Source organism: Anguilla rostrata, chromosome 2 (assembly GCF_018555375.3).
Source record: "Anguilla rostrata isolate EN2019 chromosome 2, ASM1855537v3, whole genome shotgun sequence".
Classification (NCBI taxonomy): Eukaryota; Metazoa; Chordata; class Actinopteri; order Anguilliformes; family Anguillidae; genus Anguilla; species Anguilla rostrata.
This window is the reverse complement of record NC_057934.1, coordinates 65,525,796-65,532,174: the sequence shown is the minus strand read 5'-3', so window position 1 is coordinate 65,532,174 and position 6,379 is coordinate 65,525,796.

The window sequence follows — 6,379 nt, the reverse complement described above, 5'->3', positions numbered from 1 at the left end:
GGTGATATTTTAAAATAGTCAATACCTTGATATGTTAAATTTATTTTTATTTTTATTTTTTATGGTCAGATTTCCCAAGCTCATAAAATGAACGTATAACTGCAATACACTACACGAGTTCCAGGCGACCATAGCGATTTACCCTCTCATATTTAGGGACAGTCTTTTATAAATTACTGGTCTTTCAGTACCCAACTCAAGGTAAAATTTGAGTGATTTCTCTCCAATATTGACATTTTTTTCTGGGACGGCCAAAATCACAGCAACGGTCATAGTGTGTTGTAGGCATTAATAAAAAACACATGCACTTATAAACACATGACACTTGCGAAATTAGATGAGGTTCACAAAATTCCTGTACTTGTGAGCACAGGCGCGGGGATATGTGAACACTGGATGTGTTCATTTAGGGCTTTTTAGAAAAGAGGAAAATGGGGAGTGACTGGACTAATGTGTCCTGACTGATTCCAGCTTTCTCCGTCTCTGCGGTGCTGTGCATTGCAGTCTAGAGGCTGGGAGAGTGACTAGAGTCTAACGTGTCTTTTTTTTACCAAACATGGTCACAGAAGCAAGACCAAACGAAATCCTCTTCAGCACAAATGCACCCTCTCTCAATCATACATCTTGACACGGAGAACGATTCGTCAACACCATGTGATATTCAACAAGATATTCAAAGAGAAATGGATGTGAAGATTTTTGTCTGACTTACCACACCATATTTGAATAATTATTGGCCTGGGTAGTTTCCTTCCTATTAGTATGACATGGTATGCAGTATGCAGTTTGTTTTTTATAAAATGGTGGCAGTATCTCAGATAATGACATTTTCCCCAAAATAACCCCATATTGCCACTACAGAAAATATGTTGTGTTGTGTTCAGCCATCTCGCCAGTAACTTTATTTTTTCATTCATTTGAAAGACAATATCCTTCTGGGTCATACTGAACAAAAGCCAGTTAGCCCATATGGAAGGCAACTGCTAAAATAACTACTGGAGTAATTCTGAGTAGTACGTAAGCCTGTTATTTTTTCTTTTCTTTTCAGATTTTATGAAACACATGATAGCTGAAAGACATAATACACGTGTAGGACATTCTCAGTTCAGTTCTTTCAATTTCCATCCAAAACATCTGCTAAACTATTAAAAGAAGAATTTTTCGCCTTATTATGGAATGGACACAAGTTTTTTTTTTTAAAGGGTTATTAAACAAAGTATATAAATAAGGACATGGGAAACACAAGTATTTTCCAAAATGTTGTGGTATAATCATACGCAGGGTACAATCAGGGGCAATCTACATAGTTGCTGTAAAATAGTAAAAGTAAAATAAGGGTTACATGCACACACACTCTCACATAAAAACACAAATGGGCCCAGACTCTTACATTCTTCCCAGTCTCGCAGGTTGAGGGAACCTTTTCCATAAATAGCCAAGCAGCTCTGCATAGAACCAGTGCCCTCATATGCTCTCTCTCTCTCTCTCTCTCTTTCTCTCTCTCTCTCTCTCTCTCTCTCTCTCTCTCTCTCTCTCTCTCTCTCTCTCTCTCTCTCTCTCTCTCTCTCTCTCTCTCTCTCTCTCTCTCTCTCTCTCTCTCTCTCTCTGTGCTTACATAATACTCTGGCCTCTTTACCTTCACATCAGTTCAGTTTCATTTGTATAGCCATTTTTTTTACAAAAGAACATCCCCCCCACCTCTGGCTGTCGCTCCTCAGCCTGTCTCCTGCTACCATGTTCTCTCTCCCTGTACCTGTCCCTTGGGCTCCTGTGCATTTCTCAGCCTCCATTAGTGCCTGTCACCCCTCGCCTCTCAGCGCCCGCCCCCCCCCCCCCCCCCTTTACCAGGTGTTTTCAGTTCCCGTCCCTTTTGGGATTTCACCTCAGCTCCTCTTTTGATTTATGTCTGTGACATCTCTGAAGCCATTGTAAGATTTTCTTCTTTTTTTATTATAAAAAAAAAAAACTGACGATGCTTTAAAATATCAAATGATATCACTTCAGAGGGTTAATATTATTTTAACCCCGGAAATGAAATAATTTGCCCTTTTAAAGCTTCTGCGACTTGCGTTCTGACTGAAACACCATACTTCGGTAAATAAGCATTTTACTAGCATGTCTGGCCATCAACAATCTTCCTCCCTCATAAATCAAGCCAGTTAATAAGTTATCCATTTACAAGCACACCTTAGCTGTGCCAGAAACAAAGAACACGACTAAGACCTTGACAGATGAAGCATACAGGCTGCATGGTATCATTCCCACAATCACCCCACAGTACAGTCACCTCTTGTTTTCTCTCGGTATTCAACTGCTGAATATTTTATAATTGTATTATTTTTTACTATATTATCGTATGCATTATTATGACAAGTAAAGGGTCAATACCTCAGCACAAATCCATAGAATTCAGGCTGCAGAGAAACTATTTGTCTGCTTTTTAGAAAGTTCAACCACTGACGTGGTTTAAAATTTAAGTTAATACAACATAGAAACCTCTGTGATGTCATGGTTTCCAGTAATACGCTGGTAGCTTTGCATTATTAGCTGCTTTCCCACTTCTGGCTCGGGGGACCTGTATAATGGAAAAAATATGCAAAAACCCACCGCCATTTTTCATACTGTGTAACACTAGCGACTAGAGCAACTTGTTTTGGGAATCTCGCTAACTCAGAGGCATAAAAAACATGAAAAGCAACACAGGAATAACTGGAACTCATTTGTAAGCCTTTGGTGAGTAACTAAGAGGAGGCTCCTCTGTCGTCCACTCCAGTATGCTACTTATGGGACTGTATCCTCCAAATCCCTCTTGTGTCTGCTACGGCACTCAACATTACATGGTAAACTTAATGTCATGCTGTAAATGGCTTACTATCTGGTGTGAAAATATAAGTGGGATATTGATACCGCCTTTTGCTTAATCTTGCTGCCAAACTTAAATGCATAAATGTGTTTTATGATGTAATATTTTTGGCTCAAAGTTCTGATGGCCGAAATATTAGCACTTTTCAACAGGACAATAATGGATAGTTGACACAGCATAATGGCCTGCTGTTGCCCGAGCAAGGAACTAACAAATTGGATTGAGGCAAAAAAATAAATAAATAAATAAATAAATTTGCACAGACTGCAATGAGTAATTCCACAATGTCCAGGAGCATTCACACCATAAGCCTACTGTTGTCACCTAAACAGGACCCCTGTGTGACCCTTGCAGTAGAAAAAAAAAGTTTATTAAATATGTTCTTGTTGACTCTGGGAATTCTACAATGGCAGCCTGAGAGAATGATTTCCTACTAGCAGTGAAGACAATGAGCAGGATCAGCTATGACGGCATGAGCCTTATGACAGACAGAGGTGATAAACAGATCAAGGAGAAGAAAAAGTTTCTGTAGCAGAAACGCGTTGGGGTATTTTATTGTTTCTGTTTTGAACCTGCTAATATAATAAAGCCATTTTAACTTTATATGGGCAGAGTGCCTTGGTGCTGTTTTGGTTTTTTGATTCATGTTTTTTTATCCACATTAAAGAGCACCTCCCAGTCACTAAAAGTTTTTTTTTTTTTTTTTTTTTGCTGTGTATCTGTGTAGTGCTCTTTTCTCTGCTTTATTATTCTTAAGTATTTAAAACCGGTTCCCTTGAAAAGACTAGTTTGTAAAAACCTTTAGTCAATTGGTGAGGAAAAACTCTGAATAAGAGGCTCATTTACATTTGTGTTAAGGAGATGTTGTAGAAGATACGATTTAAAACACTGTATCTTCGTTTAAAATTTTGAGGTATAATCAATAAAAAGAACATACACCAGAGACTTTGGCTTTTAGTGGTGACTAGATACTAACTATCAAAACCATTCACCAAAGCAGTAGAGGTGATTTGTGTCAGTCACTGAAGTTCTCAGTTACCGTGGTAATTGTTGTCAGCTTAGTTAAATGCCATTTTGGAAATCAGCCACTTACAGACTTCCACTTTGTTGAGTTTTTTTACATTATAATTTAACCCCTAAAAACCTGAAGTGTTTGGCCACCCTACTAAATTCTTAAACTCATCTTCAGTTGTTTATTTACATTTTTTTTTTTTTTACAAAACCATCCATTTTATTTGAGATCAATAGAATGAATCAAAAATTGTAAAATCACCCTCAGACAGATTCCCATTCAGACTTGGCTTCAAGATCCAGCCAGTTGTAGTGCTTGGCTGTGCCTCTATCATGCCCAAATAAAGCCTTCACATTCCAGTAGGCTTTTCTCTCTCCCCCAGTAAGCACATTGAAGCAAAGGTCTCGTAAACATCTTTCCTTCACTTTCTTTCTCGCTCTTTCTCAGGTCCTGGCCTTGAGTTAATGCTTTAATTCTACCTCTCAGCCAGTAGTTGTCACTACAGTAATATTGCTGTGTATATATATATATATTTTTTAGACAAAAAATATATATGAAAAAATGTATGAATCCATATAGCTACTATATGCTACTTTTTAATCGGTATTTTGCAGCCTGCAATTTTCTTGTTTCTATTTGCTGTCTGACATTACATTACATGACATTGTGTCATGCTGAAAGTTCAGTCGATGGTTGTTCGCTTTTTGTAAATTTGAAATCTGTGACTTCTAATTTTGGCCACCCACAATGTCCACACTAATCTGTGTACAAAGCCAACATAGTTATGCACTGGTTAAATCATGTTAAGTTGACTTAACCATGATATACCTAGTAGTTATGTACGCATGAAGTATGCAGTACCTCTGTGCCCCCATTATGTTTATTTAATATGGGACATGCCTCATCAACCATTAACATAGCTGGTATGGCATAAAAGCCATTCCAGTACATACTACTTTTGTACACAATATTACAAGCAAAATTCTATTTTAGTGAACAAAACATATTTCAGAAAAGGGAGGGTATTTAAACATAGCCCCACTTGGAGACAAATTCTGCTGTTTGTTCCTAAATAATATCTTGAACATCAGAAAGGTCATTTGGCTTATTGTCTGGGTTTCCCTTGCCCATGCATTCTGAACTTGTAAAGAAAATGCTCAAGGTCCTTGTTGATGAGGACAGAGTATAATCTGCTTTTTAAATAAAAACTCAAATGATTAATTGGATCTCCATTTACTCCTAGAGCTCTAATATTACTTAGGTGTATTTAATTTAAATCTGTATTTTATCCATAACCATGTACAGTAATTTGTTCATCATTAAATAAGTGTTCTTATTACTATACAAATTGTGTAAAATGTTATGAAATGCTTAGCTCCTCTATTGCTATCTGTCCTCCAGGAACTTCCCTTAACTGACTTTTTAAGATCCATATTCCAGTTTTCCCATATGGGCTACATTTTTGTCAAATCCCATTAGGGAATGACTGACTGCAAAACACCATAATAAAAGTTTTAATAATGTGTTCATTTATTTCTATTCAGGGTTGAACAAAAACTACTATTTAGGCCCGAGAATGATTCCCTTAGACCTAATTTTTTTTCTGTTGCAAAACATTTACCATTTGGTGACCGCCAAGAGCTAGCGCCCAGTTTTTAGGAGGAAGGTCGCATATATTTTTGGGACATAAACTTTTTTCAGGGTCATACACTGGGTCATCTAATGACTTGAGATGGTTCTTGAATTGTTCTTTAATGGTTTTTATTTTGGCAATATAAAAACAATTGTTCTTCAGAACATTTCTTGGTGTCATTTTGTTTTAAAACTTTTATTTGTGCTCATTTTAGGCAGATACAACATCTGCCCAGTACTATCGGTTTCGACTCATATGTCAGTTACAATAAACACATCATCCCTGTATTGTTGCCGTGTCTATAATTGTATACTTTTGTTTCTAAATCAGATAATGAGACATTGTATCTTTGTGTAATGGTGAGTTGATTTTTTTTGAATGGCCATCCTATTGTCTTGGGAAGTAAAGTCGCCTTTATGTTTGAAAACCAACTGTATTGAACCCATGCCAGCCTATGTGTCCGCCTCTGCAAACCTGTCTGTCGATGAGAGTTTGTGCAACCCTGAAGTGAGGCTAAAAATGGGGTTAAAACCAAGTCCAGCGAGTTACATCTCATCTCGTGGCATTTCCAGACCCTTCTGTAGATATATGGCTTATTAATAAACAGTGCTGCCAAGTACATCTCAGACAGGGACGCACAGAGTGACTCATCCACCCGAGGGAGGTGGGCTGCGGGGCGGTCGTAAAAGGTTCTGCGGCCTCTGCCGGCTCATTCCATCCCCCGTCCCTTCCACACACCGCAGCAATACACAGGGGTAAAGGGGGACAACCACCATACTGCTGGTATTAGCAGGTGAGGCTCCGCCCCCCCCAAACCTGACTCATCACCACAGAAGAGGAGCATGTGGGAATGGATTTCCACCAATGTTTC